Source organism: Triturus cristatus, chromosome 6 (assembly GCF_964204655.1).
Source record: "Triturus cristatus chromosome 6, aTriCri1.1, whole genome shotgun sequence".
Taxonomy (NCBI): Eukaryota; Metazoa; Chordata; class Amphibia; order Caudata; family Salamandridae; genus Triturus; species Triturus cristatus.
The window spans coordinates 300,928,651-300,947,220 of record NC_140589.1 but is presented as its reverse complement, the minus strand read 5'-3'; positions in this window follow the sequence as shown (position 1 = coordinate 300,947,220).

Here is an 18,570-nt window from a genome sequence, read left to right as displayed (position 1 = left end):
GTGTTACTGCAGCGCCAACACGACGGGCAGGTTCCCTTCGGTTGGACCCTTCATCCGCTCTTGGGTTGCGCGATCCCTCTGCGGCTCGGACTCGCCGCATGCAATATTCCCAAAAAGTGCCCGAAAGCTTTGAGGCCGCAACACAGCTGCAGTGAGGTCAACAAACCTTTATTCAAACAATAAGCAGGTAACTTCGCATCCCTTAATTTCGTCCTTAGTCTAATGCATTTCGGAGAGTCTTTCTCCTTCCTCAGAGACTGCATGCCAAACGCCAATTAATCGCATCACTGCAACTCCCCTTCATGCTTTTAACTGATTGGCCTTCAGTGTGCCTTAATGTTCGTAATTGCTCAGATGCATGTCGGGAGATGTAGTCGATTCGTGCTTTTTCAAATCCCTTCAGTGGGTTCTGGCTTTGACAGCGTTTTCCAGGACAATTCACAGCCCTCCATTAGGCTCAGGATGGGATTTTGCCTGCTTTCAGTGTGTGTTACTGCAGCGCCAACACGACGGGCAGGTTCCCTTCGGTTGGACCCTTCATCCGCTCTTGGGTTGCGCGATCCCTCTGCGGCTCGGACTCGCCGCATGCAATATTCCCAAAAAGTGACCGAAAGCTTTGAGGCCGCAACACAGCTGCAGTGAGGTCAACAAACCTTTATTCAAACAATAAGCAGGTAACTTCGCATCCCTTAATTTCGTCCTTAGTCTAATGCATTTCGGAGAGTCTTTCTCCTTCCTCAGAGACTGCATGCCAAACGCCAATTAATCGCATCACTGCAACTCCCCTTCATGCTTTTAACTGATTGGCCTTCAGTGTGCCTTAATGTTCGTAATTGCTCAGATGCATGTCGGGAGATGTAGTCGATTCGTGCTTTTTCAAATCCCTTCAGTGGGTTCTGGCTTTGACAGCGTTTTCCAGGACAATTCACAGCCCTCCATTAGGCTCAGGATGGGATTTTGCCTGCTTTCAGTGTGTGTTACTGCAGCGCCAACACGACGGGCAGGTTCCCTTCGGTTGGACCCTTCATCCGCTCTTGGGTTGCGCGATCCCTCTGCGGCTCGGACTCGCCGCATGCAATATTCCCAAAAAGTGCCCGAAAGCTTTGAGGCCGCAACACAGCTGCAGTGAGGTCAACAAACCTTTATTCAAACAATAAGCAGGTAACTTCGCATCCCTTAATTTCGTCCTTAGTCTAATGCATTTCGGAGAGTCTTTCTCCTTCCTCAGAGACTGCATGCCAAACGCCAATTAATCGCATCACTGCAACTCCCCTTCATGCTTTTAACTGATTGGCCTTCAGTGTGCCTTAATGTTCGTAATTGCTCAGATGCATCGGGAGATGTAGTCGATTCGTGCTTTTTCAAATCCCTTCAGTGGGTTCTGGCTTTGACAGCGTTTTCCAGGACAATTCACAGCCCTCCATTAGGCTCAGGATGGGATTTTGCCTGCTTTCAGTGTGTGTTACTGCAGCGCCAACACGACGGGCAGGTTCCCTTCGGTTGGACCCTTCATCCGCTCTTGGGTTGCGCGATCCCTCTGCGGCTCGGACTCGCCGCATGCAATATTCCCAAAAAGTGCCCGAAAGCTTTGAGGCCGCAACACAGCTGCAGTGAGGTCAACAAACCTTTATTCAAACAATAAGCAGGTAACTTCGCATCCCTTAATTTCGTCCTTAGTCTAATGCATTTCGGAGAGTCTTTCTCCTTTCTCAGAGACTGCATGCCAAACGCCAATTAATCGCATCACTGCAACTCCCCTTCATGCTTTTAACTGATTGGCCTTCAGTGTGCCTTAATGTTCGTAATTGCTCAGATGCATGTCGGGAGATGTAGTCGATTCGTGCTTTTTCAAATCCCTTCAGTGGGTTCTGGCTTTGACAGCGTTTTCCAGGACAATTCACAGCCCTCCATTAGGCTCAGGATGGGATTTTGCCTGCTTTCAGTGTGTGTTACTGCAGCGCCAACACGACGGGCAGGTTCCCTTCGGTTGGACCCTTCATCCGCTCTTGGGTTGTGCGATCCCTCTGCGGCTCGGACTCGCCGCATGCAATATTCCCAAAAAGTGCCCGAAAGCTTTGAGGCCGCAACACAGCTGCAGTGAGGTCAACAAACCTTTATTCAAACAATAAGCAGGTAACTTCGCATCCCTTAATTTCGTCCTTAGTCTAATGCATTTCGGAGAGTCTTTCTCCTTCCTCAGAGACTGCATGCCAAACGCCAATTAATCGCATCACTGCAACTCCCCTTCATGCTTTTAACTGATTGGCCTTCAGTGTGCCTTAATGTTCGTAATTGCTCAGATGCATGTCGGGAGATGTAGTCGATTCGTGCTTTTTCAAATCCCTTCAGTGGGTTCTGGCTTTGACAGCGTTTTCCAGGACAATTCACAGCCCTCCATTAGGCTCAGGATGGGATTTTGCCTGCTTTCAGTGTGTGTTACTGCAGCGCCAACACGACGGGCAGGTTCCCTTCGGTTGGACCCTTCATCCGCTCTTGGGTTGCGCGATCCCTCTGCGGCTCGGACTCGCCGCATGCAATATTCCCAAAAAGTGCCCGAAAGCTTTGAGGCCGCAACACAGCTGCAGTGAGGTCAACAAACCTTTATTCAAACAATAAGCAGGTAACTTCGCATCCCTTAATTTCGTCCTTAGTCTAATGCATTTCGGAGAGTCTTTCTCCTTCCTCAGAGACTGCATGCCAAACGCCAATTAATCGCATCACTGCAACTCCCCTTCATGCTTTTAACTGATTGGCCTTCAGTGTGCCTTAATGTTCGTAATTGCTCAGATGCATGTCGGGAGATGTAGTCGATTCGTGCTTTTTCAAATCCCTTCAGTGGGTTCTGGCTTTGACAGCGTTTTCCAGGACAATTCACAGCCCTCCATTAGGCTCAGGATGGGATTTTGCCTGCTTTCAGTGTGTGTTACTGCAGCGCCAACACGACGGGCAGGTTCCCTTCGGTTGGACCCTTCATCCGCTCTTGGGTTGCGCGATCCCTCTGAGGCTCGGACTCGCCGCATGCAATATTCCCAAAAAGTGCCCGAAAGCTTTGAGGCCGCAACACAGCTGCAGTGAGGTCAACAAACCTTTATTCAAACAATAAGCAGGTAACTTCGCATCCCTTAATTTCGTCCTTAGTCTAATGCATTTCGGAGAGTCTTTCTCCTTCCTCAGAGACTGCATGCCAAACGCCAATTAATCGCATCACTGCAACTCCCCTTCATGCTTTTAACTGATTGGCCTTCAGTGTGCCTTAATGTTCGTAATTGCTCAGATGCATGTCGGGAGATGTAGTCGATTCGTGCTTTTTCAAATCCCTTCAGTGGGTTCTGGCTTTGACAGCGTTTTCCAGGACAATTCACAGCCCTCCATTAGGCTCAGGATGGGATTTTGCCTGCTTTCAGTGTGTGTTACTGCAGCGCCAACACGACGGGCAGGTTCCCTTCGGTTGGACCCTTCATCCGCTCTTGGGTTGCGCGATCCCTCTGCGGCTCGGACTCGCCGCATGCAATATTCCCAAAAAGTGCACGAAAGCTTTGAGGCCGCAACACAGCTGCAGTGAGGTCAACAAACCTTTATTCAAACAATAAGCAGGTAACTTCGCATCCCTTAATTTCGCCCTTAGTCTAATGCATTTCGGAGAGTCTTTCTCCTTCCTCAGAGACTGCATGCCAAACGCCAATTAATCGCATCACTGCAACTCCCCTTCATGCTTTTAACTGATTGGCCTTCAGTGTGCCTTAATGTTCGTAATTGCTCAGATGCATGTCGGGAGATGTAGTCTATTCGTGCTTTTTCAAATCCCTTCAGTGGGTTCTGGCTTTGACAGCGTTTTCCAGGACAATTCACAGCCCTCCATTAGGCTCAGGATGGGATTTTGCCTGCTTTCAGTGTGTGTTACTGCAGCGCCAACACGACGGGCAGGTTCCCTTCGGTTGGACCCTTCATCCGCTCTTGGGTTGCGCGATCCCTCTGCGGCTCGGACTCGCCGCATGCAATATTCCCAAAAAGTGCCCGAAAGCTTTGAGGCCGCAACACAGCTGCAGTGAGGTCAACAAACCTTTATTCAAACAATAAGCAGGTAACTTCGCATCCCTTAATTTCGTCCTTAGTCTAATGCATTTCGGAGAGTCTTTCTCCTTCCTCAGAGACTGCATGCCAAACGCCAATTAATCGCATCACTGCAACTCCCCTTCATGCTTTTAACTGATTGGCCTTCAGTGTGCCTTAATGTTCGTAATTGCTCAGATGCATGTCGGGAGATGTAGTCGATTCGTGCTTTTTCAAGTCGTGTTGGCGCTGCAGTAACACACACTGAAAGCAGGCAAAATCCCATCCTGAGCCTAATGGAGGGCTGTGAATTGTCCTGGAAAACGCTGTCAAAGCCAGAACCCACTGAAGGGATTTGAAAAAGCACGAATCGACTACATCTCCCGACATGCATCTGAGCAATTACGAACATTAAGGCACACTGAAGGCCAATCAGTTAAAAGCATGAAGGGGAGTTGCAGTGATGCGATTAATTGGCGTTTGGCATGCAGTCTCTGAGGAAGGAGAAAGACTCTCCGAAATGCATTAGACTAAGGACGAAATTAAGGGATGCGAAGTTACCTGCTTATTGTTTGAATAAAGGTTTGTTGACCTCACTGCAGCTGTGTTGCGGCCTCAAAGCTTTCGGGCACTTTTTGGGAATATTGCATGCGGCGAGTCCGAGCCGCAGAGGGATCGCGCAACCCAAGAGCGGATGAAGGGTCCAACCGAAGGGAACCTGCCCGTCGTGTTGGCGCTGCAGTAACACACACTGAAAGCAGGCAAAATCCCATCCTGAGCCTAATGGAGGGCTGTGAATTGTCCTGGAAAACGCTGTCAAAGCCAGAACCCACTGAAGGGATTTGAAAAAGCACGAATCGACTACATCTCCCGACATGCATCTGAGCAATTACGAACATTAAGGCACACTGAAGGCCAATCAGTTAAAAGCATGAAGGGGAGTTGCAGTGATGCGATTAATTGGCGTTTGGCATGCAGTCTCTGAGGAAGGAGAAAGACTCTCCGAAATGCATTAGACTAAGGACGAAATTAAGGGATGCGAAGTTACCTGCTTATTGTTTGAATAAAGGTTTGTTGACCTCACTGCAGCTGTGTTGCGGCCTCAAAGCTTTCGGGCACTTTTTGGGAATATTGCATGCGGCGAGTCCGAGCCGCAGAGGGATCGCGCAACCCAAGAGCGGATGAAGGGTCCAACCGAAGGGAACCTGCCCGTCGTGTTGGCGCTGCAGTAACACACACTGAAAGCAGGCAAAATCCCATCCTGAGCCTAATGGAGGGCTGTGAATTGTCCTGGAAAACGCTGTCAAAGCCAGAACCCACTGAAGGGATTTGAAAAAGCACGAATCGACTACATCTCCCGACATGCATCTGAGCAATTACGAACATTAAGGCACACTGAAGGCCAATCAGTTAAAAGCATGAAGGGGAGTTGCAGTGATGCGATTAATTGGCGTTTGGCATGCAGTCTCTGAGGAAGGAGAAAGACTCTCCGAAATGCATTAGACTAAGGACGAAATTAAGGGATGCGAAGTTACCTGCTTATTGTTTGAATAAAGGTTTGTTGACCTCACTGCAGCTGTGTTGCGGCCTCAAAGCTTTCGGGCACTTTTTGGGAATATTGCATGCGGCGAGTCCGAGCCGCAGAGGGATCGCGCAACCCAAGAGCGGATGAAGGGTCCAACCGAAGGGAACCTGCCCGTCGTGTTGGCGCTGCAGTAACACACACTGAAAGCAGGCAAAATCCCATCCTGAGCCTAATGGAGGGCTGTGAATTGTCCTGGAAAACGCTGTCAAAGCCAGAACCCACTGAAGGGATTTGAAAAAGCACGAATCGACTACATCTCCCGACATGCATCTGAGCAATTACGAACATTAAGGCACACTGAAGGCCAATCAGTTAAAAGCATGAAGGGGAGTTGCAGTGATGCGATTAATTGGCGTTTGGCATGCAGTCTCTGAGGAAGGAGAAAGACTCTCCGAAATGCATTAGACTAAGGACGAAATTAAGGGATGCGAAGTTACCTGCTTATTGTTTGAATAAAGGTTTGTTGACCTCACTGCAGCTGTGTTGCGGCCTCAAAGCTTTCGGGCACTTTTTGGGAATATATATATATATGTATAAATATATATATATTTCTTTAATAAAAATATTGTTTCATTTCTTCTACCTTTTTTATTGAATAAGTTACCTTTAATTATTAATATTCAGCTACTACAAATGATTCCTGAGTATACATACTCTTCCCCACCAAATATCCCTATATCTTTTCCATCCCATCCCCTTTTATTTTATAAATATTTTAAAATGTTAACTGTTAAATTAATTTAATTTACAACAACTACAATTCATAAATATTATTACTGAAGTATTAAAATGAACACCTGAGCATTAATACATTTTCCCCACCCAATGCCCCTACTACCCTTGTCTCATCCCTAAATACTAATTTTGAAATTTCATAAAATATTTTAACATTTAAAAATATTATTCATTTACAACAATTACAATTAATAAATATTAACACTAAAGTATTAAAATTAATACCTGAGTATTAATACACTTCCCAACCAATACCCCATACATCCCTTGCATCCCTCCCCCAAATTTTGCAATTTTATAAAATATTCTACATTGTGTAAATATCGTAACTGCTGTTTCCCATTAGTAGTAACCAAGTTACAGATCCACATCAGAGCAAAAAAATATTGGGCCTCGTCACCCATGTTTTCGATGAGGTTGTGGAATCAAATCCGCATTGCTCTTGGTCCTAGATGATGTTCACTCAGAAATGTACTAAAGCTCAGCTTAAAAAGTTAGTTTTTGGATGTTTCTATTGTCCTTGTTATGGTGGTCCACATATCCTTTACCAATGTCTGTGAAATGTCAGAATTACTGCTCCAGAATAATACTTAGCTTTTCATGCATCACCCATTGAAACTTAAAGAAGGCACCATCCCTCCTACAGCTACAGAGGTCACGATAGTAATAATGTTGAAGCAGACCATGATCCACTGGACTTAGGATCATATCAACCAGTATCCTTGATTGCAGGATCTTAGGAAAATTGCTGACGAACAGGCTTTAAAACAGGTACGAACACCATCTCCAATCTCCATAAATGAGTTCACATTATCAGAGGCATCCCTACACAACTGTCAAGAGCTGCAATTGTTGCTATGAACACATAGAAGGCCTTTGACTCTTTTGTCTTGGAGCTATCTATATGCAGCGTTGAAGTGAATGGGTGTTGGCAACAAAATAATTTGCTCGATCTACTGCTGTGTACAAGTCTCACTGCCAGAAAAAGGACGGGCGGTGTCAGAAGCTTAGGGAGTTCAGCACAGCACCAGTTAGGGTTGCCTCCTTTCATCGCTGTTGTTTAGATAAGCTATGGAACATTTGCATGAAACATGCGTGGAATGGGTGGTCATGTTGTTGTAATTATAAATATAGCCCCTCTATATTGCTTTAGTTGGATGACATATTAGGAGTATTAGTAACCCCTGCTTTTAAATGAACTATACAGGTTTGGGGAAGTTTCCAACCTCGTAGTCAACAGAACTATATCTTGCCTGAGTGTCCTCACTGAACTAAGAGCAAGGAAAATTGACCCTTATATCTATAATTTGTAAGGGCACTCCCTAGAAAGACTTGTGTTCAAATACCTAGGCATTAGGATCTATAAAGACCTAAAGTATGTTAATCTGTGGAACCTGGGCAGAGCTTTAGTGTAAATTTACAGCTGTCTGTGATAGGATAGGTGGCCGTCTCCAAAATGATCCTATAACCCAAGTCACATTAATTATTTGTATGCATTGATACAAAGCACTGTATGTACAGTGCCTACTAAATTATTAAGAGGGGTGGGGAGGACCAGAGTAGCAATGGAAATGCTTTACCTTTCTTTAAACAGGGGCAAGGGATTCCTGACTTTGAATCCTGTTAGTTGGCAGTGCAGTTACAGTGCTTAGCACAATGGTATAATTCTGGATTTGTGGCATTTGCAAGTACTGGATTACTAATGTTCATTCACCAACAAGGCATACATTAATACTTTTATTAGCAGAAAAAATACATTTGGAATCAATCTTTGAAAAGGTGGTTAGGAGAAATACCTTATGCGCCCGGGCTTCCCCTGTAGGTTCTGTGCCATTTTAAACATGTTTCACAACTTTGCTGACATGGCGGCATGGTTGAGGGTTTTAGGTTACCAATAGTGGTCAGTTGTGTGCGATTTCTTAAATGATATGTAAAAAGCACCCAAGTTGTGCGAATTATCCTTAAGAAATCGCAAATTACCACCAACTTCCAGTTGGTGGTAATTTGCGATTTCCTTTCAAAATGCACTTTTTTGAATTTTACAAGGTGCCACGTGGCGCTCATACATGCCCTTAGGGCATGTATGTGCACCATATGCACACACACGCTCATTTCAGGGGTGCATCAGGGTGTCATCATGACACCCTTGCACCTTTGAAATTATTCTCAAATTGCGATTAGCAAATTGCGATTCGCTATTTGAGAATTACTTCCCATTCATTCCTATGGGTCTCCTGGCCCATAGAAATGAATGGGCAGGTATTCCTTAATTGCGATTTCGCAATTTGCTAATCGCAATTAAGGAATTTTAAGAAATCGCAAAAAGTTTGCAATTTTTTAAATACATCCCGTTTTGCAATTCTCAAATAGCGATTCTTTAAAAATCGCTATTTGAGAATCGCAAATGGTGATGTTGATACATATGCCCCTAAGCCATTAACGTTGGTGAATCGTCCATGCTACATGCTGTCAAGTGCATGCAGATGTTCTATATCTCTGCTGAGACTGTGTTCACCAGCCCAGCTGCTGTGAAGTCATCCTTGTATACTTGTGTCAAATTTAGTTGAAGATAACTATTCAGGTATTACTTTAAATCAAGTAATCAACCTTTCTAGTTTCATAGACCATGGCTTACTATTCTTCATGCCTGGATCTTCCCCAAACATCTTGGGTCAGCGAACTGCTTACAGTGCCAAGAGGCCGTTAAAGCATGCATACAGTAGGGAGAGAAGGATCCCTTTTTTTGGCTTGTCTAACTTCCAAGTGATTATACAGCGAGAAAAATAAAATAATTCACAGATTTACAGCATTAATAATGTCTTATATTCTCAAATGACCACTGTTAAAGCTAATACATATTGAACACCTGCCAATATTTGTTTGAATGTTGCCAAAGAGAAGCAAAAGGCTAATAATCTTTTTTTATTTTAACATCAACATCAATCTATCTTTATTAGGCAAACAATGCCATAAAAGCACATAAGAATAATAACATGATACAATAAAATAATAAAATCATCCATAAAAAAGAAGAATATTGCTTAAAACATGATCCATGGATCAGCAGCATAAAATGTAAACATCATCCATAGTTCCAATAATTTCCTAGAGACACTTAGGGCCAGATGTACGACCTGTGAAAATAGTGACTCGCTATTCGCTACCTACTAACACAACAGGCAACATGATTGTGAGTCAGTATACGCTCACAACGCTATTTGACCCACTCGCTATTTGCGAGTAGCTATTGTCTCGCGAGTGTGCATGAAAAAGGCCAATAAAGCACTCACAATTAGTGATTTGAATGAAAAAAAAAGGATACACTTCCTGTTTGAGGTGAAGGACCCCCAAAACAGGAAGTGGTGCCCAAAGCAACTCCAGAACAAAAATCAAGCACATGTGCAGGTGCAGCAGCACTTTTAGGCACTGCTGAGAGAGAAAACATGAGCAGCAAAGAGAGCAACATGGGAACTAAGCTGTGGCTGAGAAAGCTGAAGTTCTCCGAGAAAGAGCTGGACATCATCATGGAGTAATGCTGCAATCAGCATGATGAACTATTAAGCAGAGCCTCACACAGTCTGGGTGAGAATGAGAAGAGGAAGATCTGGCACAGCATGTAGCAAAGGATTAATGCGCTAGGATTAGGACACCGCTCCATAGATTACATTAAAAAACGGTGGTATGACCTTCGCTCCAGGGCCATGGAGAGGGTAACAGCACAACTGGAAGCAGCCAAAAAGAAGCAGCGAAAAAGACCAGAGGGGGACCATCGACTTCAGCAGAGCCAACAGGAATATGGAATGACTTGAGCTGAAAAATATTGTAAACCACTGAAACAGTGAAACACATTGTTTATTATGTACTGTCATCTCCTTTGTCACATAGACACACCATTGGAAGCAGACGACACAGATGAGGACACACCGGGTAGCCACGAGCCATAGCAAATTAAGGAAGGGCGGTACGTTGGGGAAACAAGTGGGGACAGGTCCTCTGATGTCCCATCCACTGTGGCTGCAACCACCACAGTGTCAACACCGACAGCAAGCTCTGCAGTGCAGCAGGACACTACACCACCAGGCCCTCTGTCCACCCGTGTGCGTCTCTCATGGAGAACACAACAGTCCCTGCGTTGGTCCCAAGGTCTGTCCTCCACTGGTTCAATCAGTCAGGCCATGTCTGCTTCCATTGACAGAGAAATGCTGCAAATACTGCGCCTGCATAATCAAATACAAAGGCATAGAAATGTCAGGATGTCCCTGGGGTTCCGCATGGTCACAAACAAACTGGCACAGAATCAGGCCTGGATTGAATCCAAACTGGATATCCTCACCAGCACTTTGGCAGACTTAGCTAAGGAGTGGTCTGCAGAAAGAGCCAATCAAAGGCTCATTGAGCGCAGCAGGAGACAGAAAATCATCAATCGGAGCAGGGCTATCAATCGGCTGGCGCACGCTACTCACAGACATAGCCAGCGCACACTTGGCCTACAAGTGGAGATGGGCCACTACAGTGGTGATGTAGCACGTGGCCTTAAAAAAATTACAGCTGCAGTGGAAACACTGCAGACAAATCAGATAATTGGGGGTGTTGGCATTGGTGGCACTGACAGTGAAGTGTCAAGCCGGAGCAGCATATTATTCTAGCCAGTGAACACTTGGTTCATAACTTAGTTGCCCTGGAAGTTAGAACTCATCCACCACTTGTCACAAACATCCAGCTGAAGCTGAACATCGATACTACGACCGAGCAAGCTAAAGTTGACCCACAACACCTTGTGCTGGATAGTAGCACCTCTAGCCAGGCTACATGCAGGGGCAGGAGTTTAATGTTTTGTGATACCCAAACATCTTTCATGTGCCTTTCTTTTCATTATTATTGGTGACGAAACCCATTTATTTTTCATTATGAGGATAATTCCTACAGTTATTGATGGACATGTTGTCCTACTTTGATAATGGGTTAATGAAAATTAAAACACACATTCCTATTCACAGTTTGTTCTGTCTTTTGTACAGCTGAGTGTCGAGCTGGTGTGTACGTAACTTACAGAAAAAGTTGTTGGCAATCTGGTCCCTGCGCCTTCTCCCCTCTGCTGCAGCGCTACCATCCCTTTGATGTATGGCAGGTGGTCCCGGGCCATCATTCTCAGATTCTGTGTCAGACACATCCATGGGCAGTCCACCCCTGCAGGCCATGTTGTGCAGCATGGCACATGTTACCACAATTTTACAGACTGTCTCTGGCACATACTGCAGAGCTCCACCACTCTTATGTAGGCATCTGAAGCACGATTTCAGTATTCCAAAAGTACGCTCAATCACTGTCCTTGTGCGCCTGTGTGCAGTGTTGTACCGCCTTTCATGCATGTTGTTGCGGGACAGATACGGTGTGAGGATCCACAGGCGCAGAGCATACGCACTGTCCCCTGTTGTGAGACATATGATGTTGATGTAAAAAGCTTACAGATATGCAAGTAAATTAACAATCGTCTGTGAACAGGTGATAACATTACCTAGGAGGTATCCATCATCAAAGTCACCTCTTTCTAAGCTTGATATCGACCCCTGTGCCTGAAAATGAATGCATCCTGGGTGTTTCTAGGAAGTATTTGGCTACAATATCTGTGTTGATATTTTTAGCATCACACACTACTTGGATATTGAGGTAATGCGTGCTTTGTCTGTTAAAAAATGTATCCAATGCGGGATGGTGGACATTTGGACACGTGTCCCATCTAGGCACCCTATGACTTGTGGGAATCTTGCTAACCTGTAGAAATCAATTTTTGTTTGGTTTAATTCCTCATTATCACGGGGCATGTATATGTGTTGATGTATGTGGTATAGCATGGCGTCTAGGAAATCATGGAAAAAATGCGAAAGCGCACTCTGAGACACACCACCAGCCACTGCAATGACATCCTGGTAACTACCAATGGCCAAGAGGTGGAGGGAGCACAACACCTGCACATGTGTGGGAATAGCATTGCTGCGCATGGTTCTACTCTCTAGTTGTGGCTTTAAGGTGTCAATGAGCTCTAGTATGACCCTGCTACTTAGCATGTACTGATCATAAATCTCCTCTTCTGTCTTATCCAACAATGTCAGCCTGACTCTGAATATCCTCTCCTGTCTTCTTCTCCTCTGCAATGCCGCCATTATCCGCCTCCTCTTTGCTAACACAAACAGGGCAGCCATTGTGGAAAGGTTTGTGATGCATTCTGGGAGTGTGTTTTATAGGTTGTTCCTGATTACCATCTGTTGCAGCTTAGTGGTAAATTGCATACGCAAATAGCCTTTTTTGCGCGTTCTCGCAATTTATGACTAGTCTGGACATGTAAATTTGCGAGTTGTAAATTGTGATACGCAATTTTGCATACGCAAAATGCATGGACTAATATTGCAAGTTGGTATTTACTCACAAATTATTTTGGGCAATTGCGAATGCTTTTTGTACATTGGAAACTGCCATTTTTGCATTCGCAAATCAATTTGCGACCGATTTTGTGCATGTGAAATGGTCGTACATCTGGCCCATAAAAGATAATCTGCTAAAAATTCAGTCCAAATAAGGACCCGTGCTTCTAGTCAGGGTAAGGGGGATACACTTCTAAAATAACCCCTGCTCACCCCCTTGGTAGCTTGGCACGAGAAGACAGGCTTATCTCAGAGGCAGTGTGTAAAGCATTTGTGAACACATACAGTAACACACTGAGAACACTACAAATGGACACCATACCAGTTTAGAAAAATAAGTGATCTTTATCTAAACAAAAACAAGACCAAACAACAAAAATCCAGACTACAGTATCAAAAATGTCCTTAAAAATAGGTTATTCACTCAAATCAAGTCTCTAGCAACAAATAACTCCACCTGGAGTTATTACGAATTCGTGACAGGTGAAAATACCAAAGAACAGCACCGACTGCAAGGTGTGCAGCGTCGGGCCCGGAGTCAAACAGACCCACAAAGAACATTACCTTGGAATTTATGAAAGTAAAGATGGTGCACAGCATTGAGCAGGTGATGCTTTGTTGGCATCTGCGGCGTCGGTTCCTTACGACCCCAGGGGAGGTGATGCCTCTGTTCCTTACTGCAGTGCAGGGGAGGTGAGATGTCGATTCCTTACTGTGTTGGGGAGGTGACGTTATGGATGGCGGTGAGGCGGCGGTTCGTTACGACGGTTTAAAGTCAATGGATTCTGGAGTCACCCATGTCGAGGATCAGCTCCACATTGATAAAGCACTGCGTCAGTGAAGTCGCAGCTGCGGTGCGAGTCGGGACGTGCGTTGTGGACGTTACGAGCAGTGTCCTTGGCTCCGGTGCAGGCAGCGGCCTCATGGATGACTTTGGAGCCGATGCAGCACGGCGTCGGCAGCCGTAGGGCCTAAGGTGCAATTCAGAGCGGTGCATTATGCTCTTAACGAACGGTGCCCACTAATTCTGTGCAGTTTACGGTGTCACTCGCCGGCGTCAGTGTTGCAATTTCCTTCTGTAGCAGCTGATACAGCAGTTCCAGATGCAGGGAGGCAGAAGGGATGAAGTCTTTGTGTCCCTGAGACTTCAGAACAGGAGGCAAGCTCAGTTTCAAGCCCTTGGAGACCTTCTTCTTCGAGCAGAGGCAAGCAAACAGCAAAGTCCTTTTCTCCATTCCTTGGCAGCCAGTAGCCACTGCAGGCCAACCCCGGACAGCAAACAGCACTGGGGCAGTAGTCCTCCTCAACTTCTCCTTGGCAAAGGTTCCTCTTGATTTCCCAGAAGTGATCTAATGTTCTGGGATCTGGGCCCTAATATTTATATAACAAAATCCTTTGTTCTCTGAAGGCAGAGAGTGTCTGTACCCAGCCAAAACCAGTTCTGTCTTCACTGGTGCAGCTTCCTGGCAGGTGGTGGAGACAGCTTTGTTGTAGGCAGACCAGGCCCATTCAGATGAAAAGGAAATCTCCTCCTCCTACTCTAAATGCAGCCTAGGTCTATTCAGCCCAGCCCTGACTCAACAGACTTCTGGAAATACTGCCCCTCTCCAGCCGCTGTCTTCCAAATGCCAGACATGCAACACACAAACCTAGCAGAGGCACACTGGATGGTTAGGCAAGAAAATACCTACTTTCTAAAAGTGGTATTTTCAAACACAGAATGTAAAAATCACCTTCACTAAAAGATCCAATTTAACGTTCTGAGTTCAGGCATACATTCTACTTTTCTATCTTGGTCCCAGGGTCAGTTATGTTTATAAGATGTTATAAAACAAAACTGCCCAATCTGTCCAATGGGAAAAGATAGCCTTGCAATAGTGAAAACGAAATTGGCAGTATTTCACTATCAGGACATGCCACACACATCAGGGCATATCCTACCTTTCACATACAAAGCACCCTGTCCACAGGGGTACCTTGGGCCTACACCAGGTGTAACTATTATCTCAAAAAGGGAAGGTTTAGGGACTGGCAAGTGTGTGCACCTGCCAAGTTGACATGGCAGTCCCAGACTGCACCCACATGCTGTCACATTTTACTAGCTGCTTCTGTGGGTGGCACAATCAGTGCTGCAAACCCACCAGCAGCATTTGATTTACAGGCCCTGGGCACACATAGTACACTGTACTAGGGTCTGACAAGTACATCAAATAAGCCACTCATGGAATCACTAATCCGTTACAATAATTTACAAAGGGAGCACTTGCACTTTGGCACTGAACAGCAGTGGCAAAGTGCCCAAAGCATCTAGACCAGCAAAATGGAGTCCATCACACAGCAAAACACAGGCGGTAAAGGCAAAAAATATAAGGGAGACCCAGGCCAATGGTGCCAGGTCTAACAGACCTCAATGCACCTGATTGAAAATTTTGGTCTTTAGTTTCTCAGAAGCTTCTACAATATCCGGATGACAGTCTGGTTCTGGCTGGAGATTGTAACTTTGTTTATTTATCCTTTTTTTTTTTTACTTTGTCCTCATCTCACCCATAAGCTTCTGCAGATCTTTAAAAGCCATCCATCTACGACTGGGCACCCTATGGCTTACTGCACTTGCTTAGGTCATCCAGACTGGCCCCGATTTTTGGGGGGCTAGATGTAATCATAGGACCATGGGAGGAGACGACAAAGATTTTATAAGTCCCAAGTCTCGGCGCCAGCTCAAGAGGGGCTGCCAGATGTTTGTAGAGCTATCCACAGCTCCGTCGTGGTTTAGGTGAGCCATAGAAAATACGGCTTTAAGCCAGTCCTCTCTCTTCTGAGGATGGGGATCTTTCCACTTCATGCATATTTCTCTCCGGGCCAGTAGTATCATGTATAGAAGCATCCCACTTTGAATCTGTGAAAGGTTCAGAGTAGTAGATATGCCATCATTTCCAAAGAATACCAGTGATAGATTGACCTCGATGTTTACTTTTAAGATGCCACGGAGAGTATCCCCCACCCCCTTCCAGAAGGCTCTTAATTCAGGACACTTGTAAAAGATATGGATGTCATTAGCGTTGAGTGCCTTACTCCTAGGACATTTTGGGGTGAGCTGCGGGGCAAACTTGGCTATCATAGCTGGTGTATAGTAGAGTCGATTGGTTACAAAAAAATGATTTTTCTTTAGACTGGCTGGTTTAATAAATCTGTATAATAATTTCAGAGAGGGCTCGAATAAATCTCCAATGTTGGACTCAAAGGGGGATTGATTCCAGACCGAGGATTGTGGTGGAAGATCCAAATCATCTGCATGTAGAGACTTCTTATACCAGATAGAGATTTCTTTCTGTTTTTGGCTGTGCAGATTGGAAAAGAATCTCCGTGTCCCAGTCTCCAGTTATTTCCCCCTTTCCTGCTTCAGACCAAGATTTAAGTTGTAAATACTTGAACTTGGAGAACCCAGGCCCTATCTTGATTCTTAGTAAATCCCAAGGCTGCTTACCTTCTGCGTCTGCCAAGTCAGACCAGGTGGTTATGCCTGCTCTCGTTATGGGTACAGCCAGACTATCTTGGAGGCAGAGCGGTGTCCCAGGGGAATCCCATATAGGTGCAAATTCTGAATAGTAACCAATTCCCCACCTTCTTCTCACTTTGTACCATGTTTCCAGGGCAGCCCTAAGGACCTTCAAATGCACTTGTTTAACGTACCTTGGGGCCCCAAACTTGTATAAAAAGCCGTCTCTGCCTCCTCCACCCTCCATCATAGCCATTTCGCCCTACAGTCTCCCCCACGATGAATCCACCGGTTTAGAAAGTTGCATCCGAATACCTTTAAACTGGAATGCCACGGAATACCATCTGCTGTCCGGGAGAGCCAACCCTCCTTTAGTGTACTTACGCCTCAACTTCTTCCAGGATAGCCTTACTCCTTTATCTCCCCAAATAAAGCTCCCAATTTTACTTTGAATCTTAAAGATACATGAGCTGGGGAAGACCAAGGGGACTGCGTTAAACAGGTAAGTCAATTTATGGAGGATGACCATCTTCACCAGGTTAACCTTCCCGTAGATTGTCAAGGGAAGGTTCCCCCATCTATTGAAGAGACGATCGATTTCTTTCGCGATTTTACTCAAATTTATCTGAGGGGTTTTGTCTAATTTGTTTACTATATAAATACCCAAGTATTTTATCTCTTTACTGGTGGGGCCCTCCAATTGTTTGATGTTCCAACACATCACCTCCGTTTTGGAAGAGTTAGCTAAATGGCCAGAGAAAGAGCCAAATTCTTCTAGGAGAGCTTCGACCCTCGGGATGGTCGCCCCGGGGTTGCTAGTGTATAATATTACGTTGTCCGCATATAGGGCTAATTTACAATGATAGTTCTGGGATATAAAGGGATACATTAAATTGTCCAGTCTGATGGCTTGCGCCAGCGGCTCTATATAGATATTAAATAGCAGGGGTGAGATAGGACACCCCTGTCTTGTTTCCCTCTGGATATTGAAGCTAGAGGTTAGCATGCCATTTAATAGAACCCTTGCAGATGCGCCCTGATAGCATTTTCTCAGGGTCTGAATAAAAATGGGGCCAAAGCCCATAGTCCTAAGAACCTCCCAGAGATACACCCAGCAAACCCTGTCAAACGCCTTGGCCGCACCCAAGGCCACTACTGCCAAGGGGTCTGATCTTACTATGGCCAAGTCAATATTACCTATCAGCAGCTGTGTCTGCTCCTGTATGTATCTCCCGGCTATGAAGCCCTTCTGGTCGATATTGAACAGATTGGGGACCAATTTAGCCAGTCTCCCTGCTAAAATACCCATAAAGACCTTGTAATCGGCAGGGAGATTGAATGATAAGAATCTGGTTTTAATGGGTCCTTACCGGGTTTAAGTATTAGTACTATGGTTGCTTCCTTCCAGGATGTGGGTATCTGGCCTGCTGGGCTATATACTGAGTTAAACAGAGTATCCAATACCGGTACTAGTTCTTCTGATAAGAGTTTATAAACTTCATTCGGCGGTGCATCTGTTCCTTTGTTGTTTTTGGATTCCTTTATTTGATTTTTAATCTCTTCTAGAGTTATAGGGGCATCAAGGAGATTACGGCTTGCTTTGGTTAATACTGGCAAAGATTTACCTCTTAACCATGATTGTATTTGATCTGGAGAGGGGGCTAGGTTCTCTCTGTAGAGGTCCGAGAAGAGGGAGAGAAGACAGGTCTGCATGTACTCTACTCTACTTGATTTTTCCCCGTTGTTATTTATTATAAACTCATTAATATTGTCCTTTGATCGATCAGTTCTTGCTTTCCAGGCCAGCAAAGCCCCAGCCTTCTCCCCATACTCATAATTTTGCATGCTCTTAATAAGCCATTGCGCCCTGCATTTCTGATCCAATTTCCCCCTATACTCCTGCCTGGTCCCCTCTAGGTCTCCCTGAACTTTTGCTAACCTTCCTGGGCTCCCCTGGCTCCCCTGACTGAGTCGATTCCTTTCAGCTTCTAATTGCTGGGTTCTCCCTTCCATATTACTTAACTCCCGGGCTTCAGCCCGATTCTTAGAGCAGATAGGACCATGCAGCCTGCCCCTCAAGGTGGCCTTAAAGGCGTCCCAAACAAAATCCATAGTCGTAGAGTTGATATTGAGAGCAAATTATTCTAGAGAAGATAATTTAGTAGCCTGTATAATTTCGTGGTCTAACAGCTTTACTCTGTTGAGTGTCCATCTAGTTTGTAGCATGTCACTCTTCCTAAGATAAAAGAAAGATATTGGGGCATGATCTGAGAGGTGACTTGGCA